Genomic DNA, 15,802 nt, shown 5'->3' on the forward strand with positions numbered 1-15,802 from the left:
GAGCATAATATAAAGAAAACATTGTTAAACAGTAACTAACAGAGATGTCTACTGTCAAAGATGAGTAGCATGTCTACATTCATGTGAAGAAAATAGAGAATATTAACATGATTTTAACTTTAATGTGTGTAAGGTAAAGCACTAGAGTGATTAATACTCTGTTCTTTTTATGAATGATGAAAATCTAAAACATGCTGCTAGTCCCCAACAAAACTCATCACCATGAGAAGCACTCCAGAATTTAATACTTGTTAGCATTCTCCCAGTTAAAACACACATAAAACTCTACATGAACCTAATAAATATTCACCTATCTTGAACTTACTTCTGAAATATATGCCTAGCTGAAACCTAAGGTCTCATACCTAAAACCTCATAGAAGTTGTGAAAGTAAATAACTAGTTTGGTGATTATACTCCATTTCCATTCAATACAACTTAGTCATGAGGGTAAACTTCCAACATTTCTCTACAAAATAAAAAACAACCTAAACTTCACTTGGAGATGTCCTTGTACCTGAATTTCTTCATCCACCTTATCTCCAACTCATATGCATCCTAGTTTCCCAGTCAATTCCGATATCTTCTTTAACCGCTATACTGTCTACCTTCTTAATTTTACATTCAGCTATTGGCATAAACTTTTGTGACATTTAAGTGTAACCTTGATTATTGATGTGTTCTGTTTATGCAACTGTAACCTCCTCTTGACTGTTCACTATTTTAAGAAACATTTATGTACACTTTGTGGAGCTTTTCTCCCTGGTCTTCCTCTGAAAAAGGGTATTTCCCAGTCAAACTTTCCCTGTCAGCAAAGACGAATAAATAAATAATGTACATATGTACATTATATTTCTTTTGCATATGCATTCATGAATGTTTATGTATATTTGATTTTTGTTACCTGTGCTGTATAACTGTGTAACTTTTTTCCCAGGACCTACACTGAAAATGGGCTTTTAGCTCAGCTGGATTACTCCTGGTCAGCAAATTGAAATAAATAAACAGATAGACAGTCAACTAGATAAATAGACAGATAAATAAATATGTATATAAACAAATAAATGTTAAAAAACATGTTAAGAAAAGACTCTGAATTCAGACGCTTCATAAGCAATGATAAAAATGATGCATTACAAATAGCAATGATTTTGGCCCCATTGGCTAGGATGGCTATTTGCAGGTATTGGTGCCTCTCTGTCCCTCAAGTCCCTTCTAGACTGACTGTCTTAGCCCCCGAGACTGAGGATGCCAAACTGGGGACACAGGTAGCACACCAGTAAGCTACCTTCTGGGTATGCATTACAATTGTTATGCCAAAGAACTTCTTCACAGTTGACTCTACACTGATATTTTTTATATATATGACTAAGAGTCCTGTAGCTAGTCCATCTCCTATATCCTTTTGCAAGGCACCTCTGCTTGGCAAAGAGGGCTGCAATAGACCCAATAAACCCAGTTCTGCTTGATCTCTTACACTTCTGAAAAACTGAAAATAGCAGCAATACCAGCTCTAATGAGCTTAAACTACAGTGCAATATAAACAGAACCTTTTGGTATAAAAGATGACTCTCTCACAAAGGATCATGTACCTAAGGAACAAGCTGCCACTTCACATCAAACAAAGTAGCTTCTTAACTCTCTTTACAACCACTCTTAATGAGTGGATGGTGATCTGTAAACTCAGTCATGAGTTGTGTATTCCGGCCCTTATACTTAGCTATAACAAATAGCGGGATCTGTAGTGTTAAAGCTCCTAAATGTCTACTGGATCAATTGCCTAGTAATAACATATAAATCTATGTATAGTGGACTATTATGCAATCTATTAGCCGTATGAAGTTTACAAAGGGAAGCCTAGAAGTAGTCAATCTGAGTACAAGTCTCCTTCAATTACTTGCAGATGCAGGACCTTTGTCCATCACATTCACTGATCTTATAGCTGAATTTTCACAATGGCAACAATAGAGACCAAATGTACATTCAGATCACAGAATAAAGAAGGCACAGCAACACAATCTCTTTTGTTTCTTTCTTGTAACATAGAAACAAGCTGAAATATGAAGAATATTTTACCAAAAGCTAAGAAATGGAAATCCGCTAAGCATCATGAGCTAATCTTCATACATGCTAACAGTGTTAAACATAGTTGCACATTTAAACCCAACCACATTTCAAAGTGCCGAGGAAGTGCATGACATTACACTTCAATGTATAGAGTGCCTCTGTGTGTATTCAATAATACAGTGCCCATTGGGGTGCTACAGAAGTACCACAGGTTCACTTTATAATATACTTAAGTATACATCCAGATTCAATATGGCACTGTGAAGCAGAAACAAGAGGATTTATACTAAGGTAAAACCATTTGGCTCAGTAATAAAAAGCACAAAAGATTTAAGAACAACAACTATTACTGTAAGAATGTGTGCATGGGAATGATGTTTGTTGCATCACTTTTTTCTTTTGATCATTAACAACTAAAACAGAACATATAGGTAAATCTTATTTGTTTTCTGGTTTCAGAAGTGTGGCAAACAGAATGGAAGATGAGTGGAGATCTATTTATATAGAAGGAAGGCATGGCAAAGCACACGTTTCAAATATCATAAACTATATAGCCCTTTTTTATCTGAGCATCAAATCTATTAAAGTTTTATTTGCAGAGAGCCAAATTTAATTCTGCTACTAGGTATAGACTACTTTGCCCTTCATCTGTGAGAATATTAGTCAGAAAAAGACAGAACAGTATATTATGACAGCAAAATAACATTTCCAAACATGCTCACTCAGAATGGCCAGCTTCTCCAATGCAGAAACTTCAGAGGCTACTGTGACATCTCCACTTTGGGCCAATAATCAAGGAGCTTGAACCCTCACCACTGACACTGGAGAGAGACGTTCACTTGGAATACAAAGGGTTAGACTCAGTATTTCCAGATGCAGACCTCTCTGCATCAAGCACTATTTCCCTTAAGAGCATCCAGGGAACATGCTCAGTCCGGGGAATGGTTCTTCTCTATATCTGTCCAGACCCTCAATAAGACTCCCCACTGGCACAGCTCAGAGTTTGAGTCCTTAACTGGGGTTCTAAGCCAAGTACTTCCACACCCTCTCTGTGAAACCAGTGCTTTGTGTCCCTGCTCCAAGCAGCTGACACACACACTCTGAGATTTGTTTTGCACATGCGGGTGCGCACACACACACACACACACACACACACACACACACACACACACACACACACACACACACACACACACACACACACACACACACCTAGGAAAGGCTGGCAGAGATTCACCTGCTGTGCCCCCTTCTGTGCAGACTATAAGGTAGTTATCACTGCCACCAGAACCCCTCCCAGCTACTTTAAGGCTCTTACAAGGGTACCCAATTATACTGAGTGAAATTAATATTAATACAAATGGTAATGTTGACCAAACAGCAAGGCTTTCAGGAGTGGCCAGAGTTATCACCAAATAAATATATACAACTACACTCAAAACTTAAATATTCTCTAAAAGAACCAGCCTCACTAAAAAGTTTAAATATATTTAATAATAAATAATTAAAAGAACAAGAAAATACAAAATATCTATTTACAGTAAACACCAGAGTTTCAGTCACAGGGAATATTAAAAATAACACCAATGGAAATTTTGTCACAGATACAGAAAAACAGTATTTAGCAAGTCTTGCTATCTATTCCTGACTAAAAGAACCACTGTTCCTGCTTACTGAATACAGCAAGGCAAGGTGATGTGGGCAAATGATTTTTGTTGTCAGATCCCGGACAGAATACAGAATGCTGCTGAGACTTTAGTCTTCTCTAATATTAAAACATTATTTTTCTACAGAATGACATCAATCACATCTGGTCATCTGACTCTGTTTCCTACACTATCCCCTATCACTAGAACCTACCAGGGTTTAGCATCTATGTGCTACAATACACACAGATAAAGATGTGGTGCACCTGCTGGAAGTCATAACATCATAAAACCATTCCATTCTTCCTACAGGAGCTACAAACTATTCTCTAGTGCAGTCATTGTGTTTCTGGCTCCCTTCAAAACTGTGGGATAACATCTTTATGACTTAACTCATAAGGTAATTTAATTTCAAGAATATTTTTTCAAAGTCAGATGGATTAACCTGTTCTCTTCCAGAATATGATGTTGCAATGTATACATTTAAACAGTTACAGTAATGCATGTACATACCTTTTCCTCCCCAGGGCACAGTGTTGGTACATTTTAACACAAGCAAACCTCACAAACACATTTTCAGCACAAGCAACTGTTCAAATCAGTTTGATATACAAATGACATGTAATTATTTACAAAATTCCAGCTAGCTGTGCTGGCATATGTTACAAATCCACTGCCCTATTTCTCCTGGCATGGCTGGCAGTAGCTCGTATCATCAAAGCTACAAACTCTGATTCTGACTGCTGCTTCCTTTCTGGGAAGGGCTTCAGATTTTTATGATGAGGCAAGTGAAAGAAAGTAAAGTGCATAACCATTTGTTCTAGCTCACTGTTAATCATGGTTTCTGGTAATTTATAATTGTCAGAGATTGACAATTTAAACTGAGAGCAGGTAAGCTGTGCAGGGACTAAAAAGGCTCCTATAAAAATCGGTTATTTGCCATTTATTAACTGGGTAGGTGCTGGTGCTGACAACCTTTTCAGCTATGACTCAAGCCAAAGATGTCAGCAGACATTTATAAGCAATCTTTATATAAATAAAAGTGGTATCTTGAATTTTTCAGAACTAGAAGAGATTAAGCAGAATTGGATCTATCATACCTCTGTAGGCCAAACAGAAGGCACATGCACACTGTGTGGGAGTAGAACCAACAGACTTCTGCACCAAAGGTAAGTATACCTGCTGTCCTACTAACACTGGTTATAGCACAGACACTAATGGTCATTTGCTGAACAACCCTATAGGAGATGGCACACATTTTGACACTGAGTACTTTAAAAAATACATAGCTATCAACATATTTAAAATCATGTTAAAATTAAATAGGAAAGAGAACTGTATCAAAGATCAAATTGACTAAACATGGCATGATTCTAACACAATGCAGTGAGTTATGTGGTGAAGAAAAAAAATGGATATTAAGTCAATCATTAAGATGAAGCAGTGGACACAGAGGAAGGTAGACTTATGAAATTAAGTTATGAGTGAAGTAAGGGAAAGGAAAGGTAAACAATTAACCAAAGTCCCTGAGGCACTTGCATTGAACTCGGCATTCTAAGTTGTTATGGAAGCCTTATCTGAACAGATACAAGGTAGACAGCTATCATATCTAACGGAATGGGAAGACATTTGAGAGACTAAAGTACAATGTGCTGGACTGAACTAAGAAGTGTTACTGGAATATAGTTGCTTGAAATGAAGGGGGAAATACATACTCACACATTACTAATGTGTTCCATGTAACAACAGCCTTTTGTGAATTTTAACTGGTGAATATTTTTCCTGAAAAATGAAGAGCGAAATACATACTCACACATTACTAATGTGTTCCATGTAGCAGCAGCCTTTTGTGAATTTTAACTGGTGAAAATTTTTCCTGAAAAATTACCAATTTAATACCCCTTTAACAAAGGTAAAAATAGGATATGAGTGACAGTACATATCATTTCTGTTTGTTTTTTTTTTGTTTGTTTATTTACAGTCAGTAAATATGTTGGATGAGGCCCATTTTACTGAAAGTTCAGGGAAGAATATCTCCAGTATAAACATTAAGTTGTAAAAAAATATACAAGGTACTAGAACAAGGAAAGTGCTACATCATCCATTCATCCAAATTACATTTAAATAGTTAGACAAATACTTCACTTTCTGTAGAGTGGCAGACAATTCCATAAAAGAAAAGCCAGAACATGGTCAATGGACCAAGGATCCCACCCCCCCCACAAGCCATTCCTGTGCCTCATTACTTGTCTGTCTCCCCCAGTTACCATAAATGCTGCTCAAAACTGTCAGCGTACATAAGTACATACTATTTCCTTCTTTACTTCTAAAATGAAGACAGAGATGCAAATTTAATTTATAACTTTTAATTGATGTATTCTTTGTTGGCTAAGTTAGTCCCCACTTGGTTAGTAGCCTTTCTTCTGGGGAGACCCTTGGTGGTATTTATACTACTAGGGGAAATTTGGCCAGGGCATCAGGGAAATTCCCTCTACTCTTTTTGGTAGCTCAGGTGAATGTAAAAGATCTCACAGCATCTACCACTAACCCAGCCAGATGGGGTATCAGTTTAACATCTCAAACAAAGATGATGCACTCAGGAGTGCAGCACCCTCCTTTTACTGCATTGCAGTGTCAGCAATCTATCTACATGATGTGGGAATAGATCCTGCAACCTTCTGCACCAAAGGTGAGCATGCCACCATGCCACCTGTTGCACTATTAACACTACTTACAAATTTTATAGCACAGACACTAATGGCCATTTGCTAAACAAAACAGACTTAGCATGAGCAAGATTAAACATCTCTTCCCTTGAAGCTCATACTAATTGAACATGCAATGAAACTTACTTTCACTGAAAATGCATTGAAACTCACATTAATTGAAAATGCACCCAGCCAGTGGCAGACTAAGTTTACCTTAGTTCTTGCACTGTTTTCAAACTATGGGCCCCTTGCATATATTTTTAGGATCATGTAGAAATGCATGTGTTATTTCAGCCACCTTCCTGATTTAATGTACTTCTTGTTAAACCCAGCAACATTTATTAGAGTGCATTTTAAAATTGTAGTTTTGAACATGTTTTCCATTAATAAGTGAAATAAAATGTATGAACCAATAAATGACAAAAAACTCATTTCAGAACATTTCAACCAACTCTAATGACCAATTGTAACAAAAGGTGGCTGGCATAGAGTATTAAGGCTCTTGTCACCTGTAGTCAAAGTACAGGGTTTGAGCCTGAGCAAGTTAATTAACACAAACATGCACACATACCTTAAGTACCTGCACGTTCCTTGCAGCATCAATAGACAAACAAATCAATCATGGATTTAAGTGAAACACAGCTCGAACAAAAAGCGCAACAGAATAAAAAACAAACTGAGCAGCGTAGTAGTTTAATCACAAGAACAAAACTTTCAGGTTAAACACCCTTCATCAGTATTAGCTCAATACACCTACTAAAAGCAATTTATATAAACCTCAATTAAGTCACAGCCAATAAAATTCATCATATATTATTGAAGGAACACCACATTTAAAAAAAAAAAACATATTAAAACATTCCATAAACCCTGATATGTAATGAAATAATTATATGAAAAATTAATGTAAACAATTCTTTGTTTTAAAACAGGTTTCAGTGATATCATTTGATTTAAGCCAGGTAATTTATCTGCAGATAGGAGGAGTATCCATTTATATTCACTCAATTCTAGTTTGGTGTTTATGTTGCCCCATCTGTTATTCTTAGTTACAGTTCCAATAACTTTAAACATAAAACTATGCTCCAAGTTAGTCTCATTTATATGCTTTGCTAAAGCATTTGTCAAAACCTTCCATCTGATATCAGAATTATGTTCAATTATTCTATCTTTAAGTCTTCTATTTGACTTACCTACATAGAAACATTTACATTTTTTACACGTAGCCAAATATACAATATTAATACTATTACAAGTTGCAGCACATCTAAATTCAAATCTTTTTCCAGTTGATGTATCAAAATAATTCACACAACAATTATAGCACGGGAAGGTACCATATTTTTTTTGCCTTAGTCAAATTCATGTTCCCCTTTATATATTTATAACATAGTTGTTGTTTCATGTTGGTTCTATTTCTATATGCAAACCTAGGTGTAAAGTCAATAAACCTCCTTAAGTCTGGTAAAGCATGTAATATAGGCCAATTGTCAGAAATATTTTTTTGTATTTGTAAAGTAGTTCTATTATATGTTGTTACATATCGAAGTTGTGTACAGGTAACAGGAGCAGTAGGTGTTACATCAATAATATTTCTTTTGTCCCTAAAATATGGACTAGCATCACCATCACGTAACCCAGCTATTTCATTAAAATAAAATGTGATCATATTAGTATCATAACCCCTATCTATAAGTAATTTAGTCATTTAATCTGCTTGCTGTTGAAAAAGGTCGATATCAGTATTCAATTGGCTTAAACGTTTCATCTGGGACTTTATTATTCCCCTAAAACATGAGGAGCATGCATGCTTTTTTTATGCAAATATTTATTACCATGTAAATTTTTTTATATACGGTAGTATGTATATCAGTACCATCAAAATAGTGTCACATCCAGAAAATTAATTCTATTTAAAGAGTAGTCCATAGAGAATTTTAACAAATGAAACAAAGTGAACTGGATGACTAAATCAAATGATATCACTGAAACCTGTTTTAAAACAAAGACAGAATTGTTTACATTAATTTTTCATATAATTATTTTATTACATATCAAGGTTTATGCAATGTTTTAATATGTTTTTTAAAAAAATGTGGTGTTCCTTTAATAATATATGATGAATTTTATTGGCTGTAACTTAAGTGAGGTTTATATAAATTGCTTTTAGTAGGTGTACTGATGAAGGGTGTTTAACCTGAAAGCTTTGTTCTTGTGATTAAACTACTACGCTACTCAGCATCAACAGACACTCATGTCTGCTGTAAAAATCCATAAGAGGAAATTAAAAATCGCACATTCTTGTATCTGCAGGACTCTATAATACTGCTTCAGTATTTCATAAATTAAACCTAGCATGCTCTTATGCATCAATGAGAGAGATGCTCGGACGCAGAAAAATAGCAATGTAAGAAAACTTAAAATTGCATTTATTTATTTATTATTTTATTAAATTAATCTTATGGCCGGGCCAAATTCAGTTGCCTAGGTCGCCTAGTGCTGGACCTGGTTCTGGCTCTTCATAGAAGAGGTATTCTCTGTCATATATACCCATCTCTCCTACATGTTATATTTATGTTGCAAAAGAGATTGAGATCCCTTGCATGGGTGTGCACTCTGACACTGCACTTGTAAATATGTAAGAGGTCTGACAGGATAGAGTATGCTGAGGCTCTATACATGAGGCAGAGGTCACCTCTTAGTAGCCTGTATGATACAGAGAAAATGGACAAGGCTTTGAGAAGATGGTCTGCACATTTTTATGTGATTTAGGCCCTTGATTATTTTAGTGACAAAGTGCTCTGGTCTCCTAGTTGTGACAAGTGTTTGGACAGGTACATTCTGAATAGGGTATTATATTCAATGATCAGCATGATGGCAGCCACATATAGTGGAATGATTACCTCCCTGGACCTTTAGATATAATTTCAGCAATGAACAAGGGCTTCCTTAAATTAGTGGATACATGGTGATTTTAGGACAGTTTATTTCTAACATAGTTTCCCAAATCCCTGACTAGGAGATCAGCTTTCACTTGGGAGGGGGTGTCAATGTGATGATTACAATGCATTTCATGCTTGCCAAAGGACATAATTATACATTTCTTGGCATTTAGCTTTAGTCTATAGTTTGACACCAGCTATTTGTTTTTGGGAAAGGCCCTCTTGGAGGATTTGGGTGTTCTCTGGGGAGTTTATGATGGCACCAAGTTTACAGCGCTCTGCATATTTGGCTAGACATATACCCTTAATATTTGCTTTGACTTCTAAGAAATGCATGCCAAAGTGGAGTGCTCCCAGGAATGAAACCTGAGGATCATCACTAGTGACAGCTCTTTTGCAGAAGGTAGAGCCATCCACTCTAATTTCCCAGGTTCTGTTTGTAAGACCATAAGAAATTACAAAGGGATTGCCAAATAGCTGGGAGAGTTTATCTACAATACTTGACTGTAGGTTGGTGTAGATACCTTTGCAAGGTCTAGATATATGGTGTGTACTGACTTGCCCTCATTCATTACTTTAATAATTCTTGAAGTAGTCAACCAGGTTGTCTGCAGGAGCTGCCCTTGACAAATCTGAATTGGTTTGAGTCAAGAGTTTGTAGGTTACCTATGTCCTTATTTACTAATTCATAATGATCCTTAAAGATAAGTCTGGTCAAGCTTACGAGTCTTAAATTACCTGGGTACACTGTGCAAGAGGATGATTGATGCTGTTCTCCATTCATCTGGCATGAAGTCCGTTTGGAAGCCGATACTGAACAACCTCTGGAGGGGATCTAACAAGGCATGTTTCAGGCTACCTGGCATGTTACAGTATCTGGCCTCACAGAAGTAGTGTTCTTGGTCTTGAATAGTACTTTGAGAAATTTGTTCTTGGGAAATTTGGGGGGAGGGGGGACAGCTATCTGACCTGAGAATATAGGAGGGGAGGAAGAGTTGAAGTTTGAAATAAATTTGTACTCTAGTAAATTGGCTATGTTCTTTGGATCCAAGTATGTGATGTCTTACTATCAGCATTGTGCAGTGCTGGGCATTGTTTCTTAGATTTCTAACAAAGTTAAAGGAGGCTTTATAGTTATTTTTTACCTAGTAGCTATTTTTACCTCATATCTGGCTTTGGGTGAGTTCATCGGGGTATGGTGTTCCTTTTCAAGTTTAGCAAGAGTGTTATTAGCATCTTTAGAGTTAAAATTTATTTTTGTATGCAATGATTTTTTTTCTTTCATTGCATAGCCTTTATCAGCATTCCACCAAAGGGGTTTATTTTTAAATTTGGCATTGTACTTATATCAGGGGGTACAGGTATTTATATGTGTGTAGAAGCTGGCAGTAAAGGATTACACATAGGCAGTGGGGTTATCATGATGGGAGGGGCTTTTTAATTAAAACAGGTCATTACTCAGTTTTTGTAGAATAGTCTTTGCATAATCTATGAATACCATGGAACTGGAAGATGCTGTGACTAATCTGTAGTCTAATTTGATCAGGGTAGAAGTTACAGCCTGCTAGGAGTAAAGCTGCCCCATATTCTAAGGACAAAGTCCAGGATCTTATCTCCTCTGACTGGGTATGGACTGACTAGTCCAGAGAGTTTGTATTGATGAAGTCCAGAAATTTCTAGGCATACATGTCTGATGATGTGCAAGTCCCAGTTACTGGAGGGAGGTAGCTGAAGTCTTCGAGGAGAAGCTGCTGAAGGTATTTGTTTCTTAGGTTACATTTAGGAAGCTTTGTGGTTTAGGTAGACTAATTTCGAGAGCCTCAGCATATGTAGATCTAAGTGTATGGACTGAACTGTGTGTGATTCTCTAGTGTGGTGTTGTGTGTTGCTGTCAACCTGAGTGTTATTTATGGCTTCATGGGAGTGCTTTCCAATAACATTATAAAACTACATCTCTTTCACACAGAATCAGTTTAAGTAGTAGGTAGTAGTTAGTAAAAGTGAAACAAATTCAACATTGTCTCAGAATGCCCATTTCAACAAAGTTGGCTACAGAGATGGTTGAGAAATGCAAATACATTGTTCCAGATGCCTACTAATGAGGGATGAAAGACAATAAGCAGTCTGAAGTTAATTACTAAAGGTACTATCCCTCTGGAACTGGAGATAATGCTGGTCTCTACACATCTAGGAATCAATGATCCTTTGCTTCTTCTCTCACCAGAAACAAAAGAGTAGTAATACTTCCAAGTTGCTTCCCAGGAAGTACTATTAACCCCGATGTGGCTGGGTTCAGTACACTTGCTGTAGTCTTCTATTAGTAGATACCTTCAACAACTGGACATAACAGAAGACCAAGCTGCAAAAAGGACCTGGACAGGTTCTCACCAAAACTACAGCCAGACCATTCAATGAAATGAAATCCCATACACACTGACAATCATACACACCTAGGAATCGATAACAGTCAGTGCTTTCTTTCACCAGCGGCAAACCAGTACCTTTAATCCCAAGCTGGCTTCTAAGAAGCCTCTCCAGTGATTGGAAATCTCTAGAAAGGCTAGGAAATAATGTTCTACTGCTCCTTCTGTCACCAGGAACAAAACAAAGTGCATATCCTAAGTACTTTCCTGAAAAGCAGTTCCTGGGTGCTCCAACAACTGATAGTCTAGTCCCAGAAGTTACAGATTTTAAAAGTAAGATGGAAAAAGGGACTAATACCCTGAATACTGTAGTGTTCACTATGTGAGTAGGACAGTATGAAATGGAGGCTAACCCAAGCTATAAAAGTCTAAGTGGAAGGCCTTCCAGTTTGATCTTTCAGTGCCTATTAGAATGAAGAGATGAGATGAGACTTGGAGAAGCTTACAAAGTCAAATTTATAGGATGGGAGAGGTGAGTGGATAAGTTATTGTCCCAGAAGACTGCTTGTTGTCTGTTTTCTAGACAGGACTTGAACCATTTCACTGCTTTGGGGTCCAATGAAAGTGATTTAAGTATATTTATAAGTAACTGATGGTTAACCATATTGAAGGCTTTAGAGAGGTCAATAAAGAGTGTAGAGGAAAGCAGGTTGTTATTTCAATTTTTATTAATACAGTCAGAAAAGGATAAGAGTGCAGTAGTAGTACTGTGGAATGGCCTAAAGCCATGCTGACAGTCAACTAATATGTTATTTTGGAGAAGATGATCAAGTAGTTGCCGGTGGATACATTTTGCCATGATTTTAGCTAATGGAGAGAGTAGGGGACGAACGTTTGAGAGTTTGGTCAAGTTCCCACCCTTATGTAGTGGGATAATATGCAAGATTTTCCAGAGAGATGGGATGGTACCTGTCAAAGGAAAAATAACTTCAAAATGATCAACACACGGCAGGTTCAGGTTAAGGCACTTTAATCTTGAAGCAAGGAGACAAAAACGTGCTAATACAGAGTTTGTCTAACTAGAATCAGAAAGTGAAGCTATTCTTATACATTTCTTACAAAGTATTGCCTACTAAGCTGAAGTAATAAATCACAAGTTCTTTCAATATTATTTCACAGCAGCTGTTTGTCCATGATTTTCTGCTGGCAAATCAAGTTTACAAAAAAAAAAACTTCCTAAGAAAAACAACGTGGCCTTGATGACCACTGGTCAGATACAACTTCTCACTATGCAATGGTACCATTCAAGGTACTATGGCTAATTCGAGCACAAAGCAAGTACAGATTACAGTTCATTTCTTCAAGCAGTCTTTGTATGATTATCTCTTCTTTTCCGCAGCTGTGCATGTTCTCATAACACGAACAGGGCTGATTGTTCATATTCAATCACATTACAGAAAACAGTATTGTTCTATTCATTTACTATTCATTTATTTTCCTGACCTAGCAGATACTCACCTGCTTCTCAGTACATTTCCAAAAGGCATAAACATGAATTTTGCTGTGCTAGCAAATACTAGGTCAGACGGCATCTTGCAATTTCAGAAAGCATACTGCAGTTTGAAAAAGCATCTAATAATTTCATACAGAATTAAGCTACATAAAATAGAATGAAATGTGTTAACCCTTTTAGCTTCTAATAAGCACTAAACATATACATTAATACATATTTTTTCTAACAGTACCTTCAGTAATGGTTCTATTGATTAGGACAGAAATGGGATAGGCAAGCACTATAGCTGCAATTTGCAGGTATTGAGCTGGTAGCAGGTCAGTTGAGGGTGTACAAGGTTTAAGTTTTTGAAGTAGTGTACAGATAAGAGATGTTGGAACTGGTTGTAACTGAAATGTAGGAAATAGTCTAGTTGAGGAGGGAGGCAAGATTGAGCTAACAGGAGGTTGGGTATTAGCTAGAGTTTGGACGGTTTCAGTAAAAAAGTTGTTGAAAGCATCAGCAATCTAGTTGGGGGAGTTATGAGAGAAACCAGAAGGGGTAGGTGTCTTGGTCTGTCCTGGGTTTAGGAGTCTATTAATACCTGACCAGAAACTTTGTGGGTTCTGTTGATGGGTTTGCTGGAGTTTAAAGTAAAAGTTTTTTATCAAGCAATGTTGATTTTTTAGTGGTATTTCTCAGCTGTTTAAAGTTTTGATGATCGGTTGGGTTTTTAGTAGTTTTCCATTTGGCCCAGATTTTCTTTCTTTGTAACATTTTAAGCCTAGTCTCTTTTGTGAGCCAAGGAGCAATTGTACTCCTGGTTCTGACAGTGCGAGTGGGGGCATGGTATTCTAGGATTTCCAAGAATTTAGAATTAAAGTATGACACTGCACTGTTGAGAGGGAGGTATTTTAGGTGTGACCAGTCATAAGCTTTAAGTTCTGCTTGGAAGCTTTCTAGGTTAAATTTTTAGTTGTTTTAGGTAGTTTTAAAGAAGGTTTGGTTGGGAATAAAGGTCTTTTGTCTCATTATATAAGTAAGTGTGTGGCCACTAATGTCATCAGGAAGGATACCTGCTTTATATGAGTGGGGATGATTATTTACTAATATCCAGCCTAAGGTGCTTTGTTTGTTACTAGGTTTATGGATTTTGGTGGGGGTGGTGATTATTTGGGAAAAGCCATAAAGATTTATATGGGAAGTTGGGTTGTCATAAATACAGCTGTTCCAGTCAATATTAAAATCACTGAGCACTATAGTTTCTTGTGGGAAAGATCGAGAGAGCCAGCAGAGGGTATTTTCAAGGGTTGTAATATTATTGCCTGGAGGTATGTAGGAGCAAATTATGTATATGGATTTGCTGGCATTAATCTGAAGCTTAGAAATAAGGATTTCAACATTACTAGGTGAGGGTAATTGAACATCTAGTGAAGAAACTTGTAACTCAGATTTATACAGTATTACCACACCTCCACCCTTTTTGGTTATATGGTCTACTCTCAAAATATCATAACCAGGTGGGGTGATTTCATTGTCCTGGGTTACTGGATTGAGCCATGTTTCTGTTAGACAAAGAAAATCAAATGGATGTATGGCTAACAGTGCATGAAGTTGGCTAATTTTATTGTTTAGGCTATATTGACATGAGCTATGAGGAGAGAATTGGGGGTGCTAGTGGGGGTGTGAGGGGTGGGAGGTTGTAATAGTTGGGGGTTTGTGGTGATGATGTTTGGGCCTGGGCTTGGATGGATATCACTATGTATTAGAAGGTGTTATTTAAGACTGTGTAAGGTTTAGGAATTTACAGAAAGTGGTATGATGTTTACTGGCTTGGGAATAATTAATATGGGTTGTTCTATGATACTTTGGTAAAAGACAGGTAGATGAGGATGTTATGTTAATGTGGTTTTGTGAGGCTAGCTGAGTTAGAGGTGTTGTTTGTTTTAAGGGATGTTGAAATTCCATATAATGTAGGTGTTCATAGCAGGTGAGGATATAGGGTACAGAGAGAGTGGATAGGATTACAGGAAAGAGAAGCAGATTTATGTATGTAGGCATGTATATTATGGACATAATAAGGGAAGAAGATAGTTAAAGAGAGGAGATTGGGGTGAGTAGAGAGGTAGGTGATAGGGAGGTATTATTTAAAGTAGTAGTACTAATGAAAAGTAGTCAGTGATTAGGTATGAAATTGAGTGATATGTAATGAGAATGAGTGGGCTACTGGATGGTAAAGGAAGGGTTGTGGCTTTAGAACTATAAGGGTAGGTGCACTGGGGGTGGGTGATATTTGGGGGTAGGGGAGTGGAGTGAGCCCGCAGGGTGAATGGAGTGGGTAGGAGCAAGTAAAGGAAGAGCTACCAGAGACAATCAGTGAGCAGCTAATAACTGAGGTACCTCTTGGGAGATCCAGGTGAGTGGGGAGTCCTAGTACAACTGATAGAAATACAGTGGATAGAGTGGAATAAACATACTTTAATTAAATAGTAGGAGAAGTAATAGAAACAGTCAGTTACAGCTAAGAAACTAAATTGTAGACTAGAATTTAATCCGAGAGTGAAAAGATATGGGATACAATACAA

The 15,802-nt window shown here is 37.0% G+C and overlaps 1 protein-coding gene across 1 annotated transcript in view; it reads right to left on the minus strand.

The window, feature by feature from the left end:
- IQCE (IQ motif containing E) overlaps positions 1-15,802 on the minus strand; it is a 2,620,731-nt gene that overhangs the window by 754,115 nt on the left and 1,850,814 nt on the right. The gene's annotated exons all lie outside the window — the stretch shown is intronic.

This window comes from Protopterus annectens, chromosome 12.part0, assembly GCF_019279795.1.
Source record: "Protopterus annectens isolate FY-2018-M chromosome 12.part0, PAN1.0, whole genome shotgun sequence".
Lineage (NCBI taxonomy): Eukaryota > Metazoa > Chordata > Ceratodontiformes > Protopteridae > Protopterus > Protopterus annectens.